The sequence below is a fragment of the Furipterus horrens genome, unplaced genomic scaffold (assembly GCF_987537825.1).
Source record: "Furipterus horrens unplaced genomic scaffold, mFurHor1.1.pri manual_scaffold_6, whole genome shotgun sequence".
In the NCBI taxonomy this organism is placed as follows: domain Eukaryota; kingdom Metazoa; phylum Chordata; class Mammalia; order Chiroptera; family Furipteridae; genus Furipterus; species Furipterus horrens.
The window spans coordinates 73215433-73227858 of NW_028327176.1; the positions used below are offsets into that span (position 1 = coordinate 73215433).

Sequence of the window (12426 nt, forward strand, 5' to 3'; positions counted from 1 at the left end):
GGTGCTCTGGTCCCATTCTCTGCCTTTGGGTGATAGTAATGATCTGATGAGCTGTCCCTGTTCTCTCTCTCTCTCACACACACACACACACACACACGTGCGCACACACAAATTTACATAAGATACGCCACTAATAAGTAAGAAGTGTGCTTGACAAGGCAGAAATTCCCAGTGAGAAGTCTACTGGCAAGGCTCCAAGATGCTGCCTTTGGAAGGAGAAGAGAGACTGCACACGACCACAATGAAGAGGCGCACGAACCTGGGGGCGGTCCAAGGTTCCCTGTGCGCCCCCATAAGGAAGGCCGGGCCATTGAAACACAGGGCCAGGAGAGGCTGGGGGAAAGCTGGCCCCGAAAGTCATGTGGCTTGATTTCAATTTACTGGATAGCGCATGAGGAGGAATTCCTGGGGCCTTTTGTTTATTTTTTAACAAAACTGTCCCTAACAACTGCTCCAGCTTGGGACAGGGAAGTGGGTCTCCAAGTCCTAATGCCACCACACTCCACCAGTGTCCCAGCCCCTATCCTTCTCTTGTCTTGGGCTCAGGAATGTCCTGTGACATTAGGAACAGAGAGTCGCCCACGGGATGAGCAGGGCAGGACCAAGCAGGATCCCAGGACACATTCAGGCAGCAGTCCCGCTTGGGGGGGGGGGGGGGGGTCTGGAGGAAGTGAGATCCTTGGTGTCTGCAGAAAAGGGGTGGCCAGTGGGGACACTGCAGCCAAGACATGGACAGGATGGTGAAGGCTTTGAGGTCTGCAGGCCATAGTTCCTAGTCCTCAGATAATGCCCTTCACCAGGTTCTTTACCTCCTTCTAGCCAGGGCCTCGCCTAGGGTGGCTCAGATGGCATCCATGTCTCTCTCCCTGGATGTGAGGAGTAGGGGGAGGCCCCCTGCTGCCCCCTGCTGGCCACTCAAAAGCAAAGGCCCTCCGACACACTTTTCCTGCTTCTGCAGGTCACAGGTAGCATCCCCTTCCTTTGACTTCCCCTAAAACCTCCTCTGGGTTCTCTCTCAATTTACCTGGAGAGGCCATTTGACACAGATCCTGAATCAACCAAACGTGAACCCTCTTACCTCCATGGTAGGAGAGAAGGGCTTACACTTCAAATCTCCTAGCACTGCCAAAGCAGGGAAGAAGACAAAAATTAAAACACACCCCCATTAAAATATCTGCTGCTACTTCTGATGCCAGGAATATCCTCAGCCTGTGGCCCGGGGGTCATAATTTTGGAACCACAGAAAAAGAAATGCAATCACAGCACCGCTGGGGCCCTGCAGGGAAGAAATTCTCAGGGCCGGCTCATGTAAATACCGTTTATTGATTTTCAAATCTTAAGAGACAACCTTTGGACAAAGCACTGAAGACTGAGCTTTGGATACAGGCCAGCATAGACGTTAACAGCTGGGAGGATGGGAAAGTAAGGGGGCATCAGGCTGTCGGGCAGGGGAGAAGGTGGGAAACAGGGAAGGGTCCCGATGGCTGCGCCACGACCTCTACACTGAAGAGGGCCAATGGGACTCCATAGAGAGCTCTGCAGGAAGTGGATAACGTTACAAAAATAACCAAGCAAGGACCAAAATCGCGAGAAGGGGAAGGAAGGAATGAGAAAGCATCAAAGCATTAAATTCTCATTTTTCCTTGACATGGGGTAAAATGATGCGTGGAGAAATTGTGATTTAAACATATTATCTGGAAAAAGAAAAAACCACCAAAAGAGTGAAAAACAGGGTCAAATCACTGGCTCTGGACTTAGAAGTGGGAAACACAAGGCAGGAAGCTTTACTTTATTCCTAAGACCTTTCAGGCTTTTATTTTTACCCAATATGTGTTATTTTGATTTTAAAAATTAATTTTTAATTGTAAAAAAGAGACACCAAAACCCTGGCCAGTTGAACCAGAAATGGCCAGGCCATCTGCTGGCCGCCCAGTGCCCGCTGTGCGGCGGGCGGCGCAGAGGGGTCGGCGCAGTGGAGGGTGCCCTGGTCGGGGGCAGGGAAGGGGAGGTCATGGAGGCCGGAGAGGCGCCTCCCTAGCCCAGCATGTGACGGCAGCGCAGCCGCTCCTCCTCCCGCTTCTCCTCCAGGCGGCCCTCTAGCAGCCTCAGCTCCCGATGCACCGCCTTCTGCATGGTCGGCTCCAGCTCCAGCACCTTCTCCAGGTCCGCCTTGGCCTCAGCCTCGTTCCACACCTCCGCGTGCGCCCGGCCCGCACCTAGTAGGCCTTCGCAATGCCTGCGGGAAGAGATCGGACTGGACCCGCCACCCAGGCCCACAGGAAACCCCACCTACTGGTCCTTTCCAGCTTTCAAACCCTTAATCTTGACCATGAACCTTAACTTCGCAGTAACTCCTGATCCCATGTCGTCGACTGTAAAACGGTGATGATAACAATAAGCAATTGCAACTCCCCACCCTTGAGTGGACCTTTCCAAGGCCTCATAACTGATTTTATATTCATCACTTTCTATTCTTTTTCTTATAAGAGGCTCTCAATTTGCGACTTGTCCTGTACGGCTATTTCACGGGTAAATGACGTGACGAATGCAGAGAATGTGGTGCCTGGCACACATAAGTGTTTGCTGTGGTCCTTACTAAACCGAATACCACCTCCACATACAGCATTGTGCTACCGGCCTACCTACCTGGGCGTCGCAGGTGCTCGTACGTATTTACTTAACAGTGTTCTCTGTACCGATGGCCCCTTTTCCGAAAAATGTTTCCTGCTCCACGCAATCACAGGTTTGCTGAGCTATTTACAGATTTGCCCTAACGCACATTAAAATAAAACACCTCTCCAATAAGCACTGCTCGTCCATCACCTGTGACACGGGCACAGGCTGCGGAAACTGCTGGGCCGGGGCAAGTTTAGGTGCCTGGGCGGTATCTGGAGAGTGCCCGCGAGCTGTGCCGTGACTGCAGCCCTGGCGCGGACGCGCACCCGCCCGCACCCACCTGGGTGGTGCCGGAGGATGTCACTGGTGTGCTCCAGCACCTCATAGTACTCCTCCCTCTTCAGCAGGCACTGGCAGTAGTTGAGGACAAGGGTGTTGATCATCTCCAGCTTCAGCCACTGTGCCTCCCAGGGCTTCTCCTGCCACGAAGAAAGGGCTGCCCTGAGCTCAGCCTGCCGCCTGCCCCCTCCCCCACGGGCCTGGCGCCGGCAAGGCTGATCCCCTCCCCCCACCATGGCAGGCAGCCTCCCACCTTGGTCTGCAGGTTCCTCAGGCAGACGATGGCTTCCTGGTACTTCGTGGAAGCCTCCTCAAAGCGGCCCAGCTTGAAGAGCTGGTTTCCTTCTCCGTTTAAGATGGGCACCACCTGCATCTTCTCCGCGTTGCTCAGGTTCCAGGTCTCCCTCTGGTACTCACTGGGGGCGTCCACCTGGCCCAAGAGCGGCAGGTCAGCGATGTGGGGCCCCGGGGAACCTGCACCCTGGCAGGTAGGGACCCAGCACACGTCACTTAAGTCAGCTCTGCGTTTTCCACAATGAGGTTCCACAGGCAAAACCATGCGTGCTGATCAAAGGCATAGAAAGGAAGCAACAAGGCCCCGGGGAGCCCAACACTAAATCAGCGCTTTTGTGCAAGTCGCAAAAAGGCACCTATTTGTCAACACACCTTACTTCCAATATTGAGAAAGTTGCCACGATACTCAGGTCATTAGAACAAGGCATTGTGTTGCCATCTGCTGGAAAATTGTCATCATACAAGTACAAATACACAATGTCTACAATGAACACCTTAGAAGTAATGCCCTGTGCACACTTCTCATTCATATTCACCGGTGCATCCCTCAGGCTGACCCTCAGCTTGGCCATAAGCTGCGACCTGACGCGCGCTTGACCCTCTCCCACCACGCCGTAAACCTGGGTTATCAGCCACTGTGGGGGAAGGGTGATCAATTGCTCCATGCTGCCTCTCCCGATATTGGAGAATCAGGTCTGAACCACCAACCACAGGGACTCGGCATGAGGATATAATTCTAAACTTTTAAAGGCCAAAATAGAAGTAGAGAGCCAGTAGAAGTAAAATGTCTCCAAAAAAAAAAAAAAAATGACATTTTAAAAATTGGTCCCAAATGGGCTTTTCCCTTGGAAAAGGCCAAGTGCCTTCTGTGGGGAGGCAGGAGGGTGTTCAAATTCCACACCTCCTGTGGTTTCTGAACACTTTCTGGGTGACGGCCAGTCACCAGTGGGATCGGGCTTCGTGATGCCCACTGACCCCTCACTCTCTGACACTGGGTCAGGCCTCTCCCCCACCACCTGCCCCCTCCCCACACCCCACCGCGCCCCACCTGCAGCAGCTCAATCACAAAGATCAAAGGCTGCGGCTCCTTCTGCAGTTCGTCCAGGTCCTTGTAGCCCAGTGTGTGGTAGGCAAACATGTTGGCCAGCCCACATGTGTGCACATGCCACTCGGTGGGGTCCTTGCCCTCTGCCAGCTGCCGCAAGCTCTGAGAGAGGATGGGGTAGACCCCTGTGTGCTGCAGGAAAGACAGCAGATGGCATCAGGGCAGTCTGCTCAGAGCTAGCTGGGTTTCAGAGACCCCACACATACTCTAAACTCCCAGCAGTATCCTACTGAACCTCTACGCTTGTCCCAAGGCTGTGACCACCTATTGCTCCCAACATACTCCTACTAATAGCTGCACGTAACTGTGCTGGGCAAAGCTCTCCACGTCTGTTAGCTCCTTCAGTCCTGAAGTTGACCCAACAAGGGAGACACTGCTATTAAGACCCTTTTAGATGAGAAAACTGGAGCCCAGAAAGATTAGGTAATTTACTTAAGGTCATACCACTAAGAAATGACAGAGCCAGGATTCAAAGCCAGCTCCAGAGGCCACACTCTGGCCACGACACCACTCCAGGCTGCCTCTTGCTGGCCCCTATAGTCAACTCTAATGAGTTTCTCTCCTAAGGAGACCCTGAGTCCATCAAGCCTGCAACTCCCAGGGAAGGAGGTGTGGAGAGCAGTGGGGGGAGAGGTCTCTGGGGTCCGAGAGGGCTGGGTGGCTTCCCGACAGTGCTGCTGATCAGCAGTGAGCCCAGGTCACCCCACTCTGAGCTCCAGTCCCCACCCCCTCATTGCACCTGTCTAGTAGTAGGGCTCTTGCCAGGGTTAAAGAAGATGGTACAGATATAGGTCTAGCTCAGAACAGCCTCAGCCAGCTCAGGGATCTGGGGTCGCCACCCTCAAGGTAGAGGAAGCCTGGGGACCAGCCTCAGGCCAGGCCCATGCTGGGCTGGGCCTCAGCTGCCCTGTCTGTGAGTTGGAAAGCTCAACAAGATGCTCTCTGAGAACCCCAGTCCTGGGCTGGGTCCTGATGTGGCCCATCTCAGGCTCCCACACGGCAACTCCAGTAAAGACACACTATTGGGCCCTGGCTGGTGCGGCCCAGTTGGTTGGAACATTGTCCTGTACGCCAAAAGGCTGTGGGTTCGATTCCCAGTCAGGGCACATACCTGGGTTGTGGGTTTGATCCCCAGTCAGGGTGTGTGTGGAAGGCAACCAATTCATGCTTCTCTCTCACATTGAGGTTTTCTCCCTGCGCCCCCGCCCCCCCCAACTTCCTCTATCTCTAAAATGAATAAACATATCCTCGGGTGAGAATTATTTTTTAAGGCACATTACTGGGAAATAAAGGGGCAGAAATGGTGCAGCTTGGCTCTGAGTCACCAGCATGAGGATGAAGGTCACCCCCTCCCTGCCCCCAGCAGCTAGAATCAGCCCTGAATGCCCTCAGCTTCTTTGGGAGAGAGGTGGCCAGATGGCGGTTAAACCTGCTGGGATTGAGGCTGGACTAGGGGATGAAGAGGCCCCAGGGTCAGCAGGCTACAGGGAGGAGACAAGTCACCCGTGGGCTCTAGACACCAAGGTCAGGAAGCATTTGGTCATAACCTCAAAGGCCTCATCCCGCTGGACACCTGCTGCCCGAGCACTGCCAGGGCCTGGTCAGCATGGTGGGCTGTGGGATGCCCCCAGGAGGGGGTAAGATCTCAGGAAGGGGCAGAACTCGACAACCCCACCCCCACCCTCCAGCAGCACCTCAGAGGCAGGAAGGAGGGTAGAGATCTCAGTTCTGTGCCCACTCTTGGGGCCCCACTTGCCCGGCTGCAGGCTAGCAGGGAGCCAGTCCCAGGAGAGTCTCTGGAGCTAGACTCCAGCCCACAGGGCTCCCTCAGCCCACGTGGCTGTGAGTAGGACAGGGAGTGCTCAGGACCATGGTCCGCCTCTGGGACTTCAAGGACAGCCTGGTTCTGTCTAAGGGGCTATATCTCCACTGGTGCCTTGTAACTGGCATGGTACAGGCCTTATTCAGCTCCCAAACTGGTATGTTTCATCCCTCATATTGTGAAGGCTTTTGTTAATTAATTGCCAACATTTAAACATGGAGAGATTTTTTTACATGCTACTGAAGATTTCTGGCTTGTCACAAACACTCAAAATATCCAGCTTCCCTGGGTCTGCCCCCTTCGTATGGCAACGGTCCGGTGGGAGCTGAGGGTCAGATGGCCTCCAGCCAACCTGGGCTCTTGGCCCCTCCTAAGATGGCACCAACAAAATTTCTCCCACAGAGACCAGCGTCCTCCTTCAGGGGTGGGGGCTAGGGGGGAACAGGGAGGGATACAATTCAGGGCAGAAACTCCCAGAGCCCCTGACTCAGTCTGCCCCTCTGGTTTGGGGGGCAGGGAAAGAGGGAGGGGGCCCCTGTCCCTGCAGAGACCTGAACTTCCAGGTCATCCAGTGAGGACTGTTCAAGCAGCGGACTCTGCAGGGAGTGATGAGCAGCAGCTGCTGGGGGAAACCAGGCCTCTCAAGTCCTTTGTCAAACAGACATACATGCCTGCCCCACTGATTGCTTAGTCTCTCCAAATCTCCGATACTGAAGCAAAGAGATGCCCCATAAAGAGAGGGGCCAACTAAGGAAGACCCACCAAGCCGTTTCACACTTCTTGGCCAGGATGCCGCCTCCCACCCATTTCTAGATCTGGTGAACTCCTATTCATCCTTCAAGACCCAGCTCAATGTCATCTCCTTGAAGAAGTAGCCCTAAGACCCCAAAGCAGTCAGTGCCCCTCTCCTGCGGCCCTAAGGCACTCTGCCCTTCCTTAATTATGCCCTGGCACCGGCTGTCTTTTGCTGTATTCGCTTAGGTGTCTGCTCCTCCTCCAGAATTCAAGTTCCTTGAAGGCCAAGGACTTTACTGTGGGTGATTGTAAGAGTGCCATCAATGGGAAAACTTTGCAATGCTGGTAGAAATTGGGGGAGGACCAATGGCCAAAAGCCTCCACGATCTAATAGTCCTGCACAACAGTGAGGGCTACCGGCAGGCTCACGCCTGCAGGGCCTGGCCCTGCCCCACGGCCCGCCAGCTTGCAGGACACTGATTGTCTCTCCAGGGGCTTGTTCTTTTGGATGAATCCATCTCCATCTTTACAGTGGCAGGGAGTGAGGATGTAGGATTTGCCTTGCAGAGTTTTGTTTCATCCCTACTTTTCCAAAACACAGCAGCCCTGCAGTGTGGGTGGGTGGGCCGGCCCTGTAGGAAGCAAAGCCAGGAATGGGCGGGCCAGCAACGGCCTACTTACAATGGTGTCGCACCAGAACTCGGCCACCTCACTGACCCGCATGGACGTCAGCAGGATTTCCCAGACCTCCAGCTTGAACATGTTCCCGATGATAATGTGCATGGGCTGGCCCACCTGCTTGCTGTCATCTAACACGGTCCGCTCCTCGTCGCATTTCATGGTACGGAAATGAAAGGTCACCTGGTCACCAGGAGAGTGCACCTTGGTCTAGACACACCTGTCAAGGCCCAGCGGACGCCACCCCACTGTCGCTGACTCTCAGGGCTGTCCTCAAGGGTCATCTCACCCAACCCCAATCAGGTGCCCCAGACACTCAGAACACCCTCACCCTGCCTGCGCTCCCCCAGGGATGAGGAACCCACTCCCTCCTAAAGGACCCCATCCCACTCCTGACGGCTCCAAGAGTCAGGACGTCCTTCCGTAAATAAGCCCTGGATCTGAGGACAGAGACAGAGCTGCTCCACCACCCAGGGAAGCCCACCAGAGACATGTGGCCAAACACTGTGACCCCTGAAGACCCTTCCTTCTCACGTAACGCCTGGGGTTCCAGAAAATTCCCAAGGCCCTTCCCCCAACCCATGCTGCAGTGTAATTTGCAAAGTATCAAAGCTGCCCAGTGAAAAGACACCAATTTAGAGCTTCCCAGATGCCTCGGCACTGACAATCCCAGGAAGGCCTGCCAGGCCACTTTTTGGCAAAGCTGAACCCTGCCTGTAGTGCTGTGTGGCCCAGTGCAAATGCAGAGGTCTCCATGGGGGGCCCCCTCTCTGGTCTGGGGGGGAAGCCCCACTCACTCGAGATCCGGTGATGAAGTTGGGGAGCTCCCTCACGCCCCCGTGCAGAATGGTTTTCTTGACCCCTTCCACATTCAGGAGCAGAGCAGCATCCATGGCTCCAGTGGAGAGAGATGTCCAGCCCAGGCTGAGATAATCTCACAGGGCAGGGGAGGTGCTCAAGCCCAGACTGGGGAATTTGCCCAGGGGGTGGGGTGTGAATTAGAGGAGTAAGGAAGGGTAGTGCCCCAGGCTGGCCCCAGGCCACTCTCAGCAACCTCTTGCCCCTTCGTCCATTGCTTCTCACGGGGAAGCAAGGCCCCTGTCACACATTAGGGAACCAGCTTTGGTTTTGTCCCACCTCAAGAAGGAAGAAAGTCAGCTGGAGCTTTCTTAAAAAAGACGGGAGAGGGGGCAGGCTGTACGGAAGCCTCGGGCCACAGGAGAAGAGATCCATGTCCCTTCTGCCCTGCCTGGTCCCTGGTGCTGGCCCTGGTCTCAGACTGTTAGTCCTTTGAAGCCCAGGCCAGGGCCCTGTGGCCTTTGTGATCCCTGCCTTCCCTCTTTTCTATTTCTTCTTCCTCTTCGCCCCAAACCCTATCCACCCACAAGAGCATGTGACATTGTGGAGGGAAGGAAGATCGTCAGTTTCTAGCTTGGGAGAATACTAAAATGAGATATGAGAAGGGGGCCAGGCTTGGAGAAAGTTGAGGAGCCCTCCCCCAGCCCCAATCCTGCCTCCCCTACAAGGTCTGGCTGAGAGCAGTGGGGGTCTCCCATCCCTGCCCTATTCCCTGGGACCCCGCAGAGTTTATTGGGCATCAAGAATTCCCCGTCTTGTCTGAAGTGAAAAATCAGGTGAAGACTTGGTGTTTGGCGCCACCTTGTGGCAAGTTCAAATATTTTGTACCTGGGCTTTCCAAGGTCCTGAGGGTGAAGAGGATTCTGAGCACCACAAACCTTTCTCTTCTTGACCGCTGATGGAGGGAACACAGGACCCGGCCACGGGGAGAGATGAGAATACTGCAGGAGCCAGGTAGAGCTGCATTCCAAGGCTGACCCCACCTCTTATTTCCTGACCTTGTGACCTTAGCTGTCTCCTATCCCTAACTTCCCTAACTCCATTTCCCAACTGAAATGGGAGAATCAGTGTTTCTTGCCTCCCTCTCCTGGAAGTTGAGAGGCCTCTCCTGAGCAGCAAGTTGGACCCCGAAACCCAGTCTTCTGAAAGTCTCCCACAGGAGCCCTTGGCATAGAGGAGGCCCAGCCTGGGCCAAGTGGTCTGGGCCCGGGGAACCCAGACTGGGGCAGCACATCAGGCCCCTCTAGGGTCCTTTCCTGAGTGCTCAGGACCCCACTTCCAGTCCTGAGGGCACAGCTCCACTCCTGTATGGAGGCAGGGAATCCTCCTCTTCTGTTCCATCCTTTCTCCAGCCACACAGCAACCTAGAGCTGTCTGCATGTATAGCAGTTAAAGTGAATACTTAGATTAAAAACTACAAAGAAAAATAAAAGTGATTACCATAAAGTCCAGGGAGGAAGCAGGGCAGGACACACGGAAGGGGGTGGGGCTGCCTCTAGGGTCCCGGCTATGTTGTTTTTTCCCTTGGGTGATGGATCCATGGTGTTTGCTTTATAAGTATTCATTTTACCAAGGCTCATGATTTAAGCATTTTTCTGTCCATGATATAATTCACAGTGGAAGAAGAAGATCTAATCATGTCTCACACTTAAAATTCTCCCACTGTTTCAATTGCTTCCCTTTATAGAAGGGTCAGAGGGTGCACACAGGGATTGCAGAATCGTCAAAAGAAGATGGAACTGAGAGATTGGGCCCCTCAGTGGCAGGGGTGGGAGGTGGGGGAGCATGAGGAGAAGAGGGTGTAGAAGCTGATGTCTGGTTTCGGTTTCACTGCTGAGAAGAATGAAGTGCTCAGGCCACAGCCTCCAGACAGACCCCCCACCACCATTTGGCCCCCAAACTAACCTCCTAATGGACTTCATTAAAAAGCAAATTCAAATTCAGCCAAGGCTTCCCACTGCTCTCGGGATAAATTCTAAGCTCCTTTCCTGCCACAGAGCCCTGCGGCTCCTGGCTCTTGCCTGCCGGGCCCCAGCCTGCCAGGCCCCTGCCCACTCTGTCCGGCTCAGCCTCCTCTGGTCCTGGAACCTGGCAGCACCCTGGCCTCCCTGCATTGGCCTCATCCCCTTGCTTTGTCCCCCTAATTCCTTAGCTAAAGTGCCATATGCCATGGGGAGCCTGCTCAGGTGTGGTTCCCATCCCCATTCTATCCCCTCGCCGCCCTGGCACTTCGCATTCGTGGCATTTTGCACAGGGTCATGTCTGCTGCTTCCCTCCGACGGACAGTTCCGTGAGGACAAGGAAACCGGTAGAAGATTTACTGTTGGACATGGAGCTCCCAGGGCAGGGCAGGGCTGGAGCTGGGTCCCAGAAAGCCTCAGCTCGGAACCAGGGATTGGTTTTCCTCCTTACAGAAAGGGGCAGAAGCCCCTGTACCCTCCACCACTCAACCAGGAGCCTGCTCACCTCAGCACAACCTCCACCGCGCCCCCAAGCTTCACCGCTCCATGCAAGGCAGAAGGGGAGCCTTTTCATTCAGAAGGAAATGTTTCCCCTGGCTGGTATGTCTCAGTGGATTGAGTGCTGGCCTGTGAACTGAAAGGTCACTGGTTCGACTCCCAGTCAGGACACATGCCTGGGGTGTAGGCCAAGTCCCCGGTTGGGGGAGTACGAGAGGCAACCTATCCATGTCTGTCTTCCTTTCTTTCTCCCTCCCTTCCTCTCTCCCTAAAAATAAATAAATAAAATCTTTTTTTAAAAGGAGAGACAATTTTTCGTCCTCCTTGTTCTCATTGCCATGGAAACTGACCTTCCTTCACCTAGCCTGCCAGTTATGGTTGTGATTGAAGGGGGCGAAAAGCCCCATGCAGAGAGGGTGTTCACTCATTCCTTCCTGTTGCTTGACGAGACCACATAACCAAAGGTTGAGAATTCAGGTGTTAGCTCTGGCTGGTGTGGCTCAGTTGGCTGGAGCAGGTTCGAGTCCCAGTCAGGGCACATGCCTAGGTTGCAGGTTCAGTCTCAGGCTTGTGTGTGTGAGGGAGGCAACTGATTGATGTTTCTCTCTATCTCTCTCTCTTCCTCCCTTGTACTTGAGTGAGGATAAAAAAAAGTTAAGTTGACAAAAATAAACAAATAAAAGAATTCAGGTGTTAGAGTCAGAGATCCAGGGCTTAAGTTTCTGCTCTGACTCCTCCATCGTGAGCAAGATTCTGAGCCTCAGTTTTGTCATCTGAAATGGGAGTAACAATAGTGTCTACTTCATAGAATTGCCTTGAGGGTGAAAGAAGAATAAAGAAATGCACTTAGCACACACATCGTGGGCAGATATAAGCTGTTGTATCCATGAACATGAAGTGTCAGGCATTGTGACAGGTACTGACAGACAATTGTGGCAAGACGATCTAATTTGGAAGACTTGTTTCTAAGTGTTTCTCTTTCCCTAGTCTTTCCCATACCTTCAATTTAGTTTTCCTAAAAATAACAACTCTTGCTCCTCCCCCCCTCATATTTCACTGGTAAAGGACATGACTTCAGTTCCCTAACTACAGTAACAAACACTACCGGCATAAACAGGCTTGGGAACAAACACTTCTGACACTTGGGAAACAAACAACCCAACTAGGGGACCAAGGTGAACAGGCAAACTAGAGCGGTGAGCCATTGTAAAATCCATGTAGTAAATTGTCACCCGCATTTTTAAAAAAATAGATAAAATATCAAAGGACATTACACATAGTCAAGTATTGTTTCAGGAAACGTTTGTTTCCATTACGTATACGAGTATGTGTGTGTGCTGGGGTCTTACTTGGGTACTGATTCCCCTGAACATGATATTCACTGTGCAAGAAGTCCCCCCCCACACACACAGGCACACACTCAAACACACACATGCTTTACTTGGTTAATTCATTCTCTAGGTATCAGCTTTAAATGACTATTTTTGTTTCATAATTTTCTTGGATTAATTCATTATTGG

General features: G+C 53.2%; 1 pseudogene; it reads right to left on the bottom strand.

Annotated features, from left to right (window-relative positions):
* Positions 1 to 2012: 2012 nt before the first annotated feature.
* LOC150006494 (aryl-hydrocarbon-interacting protein-like 1) lies at positions 2013 to 8497 on the bottom strand (annotated as a pseudogene).
* Positions 8498 to 12426: the final 3929 nt, after the last annotated feature.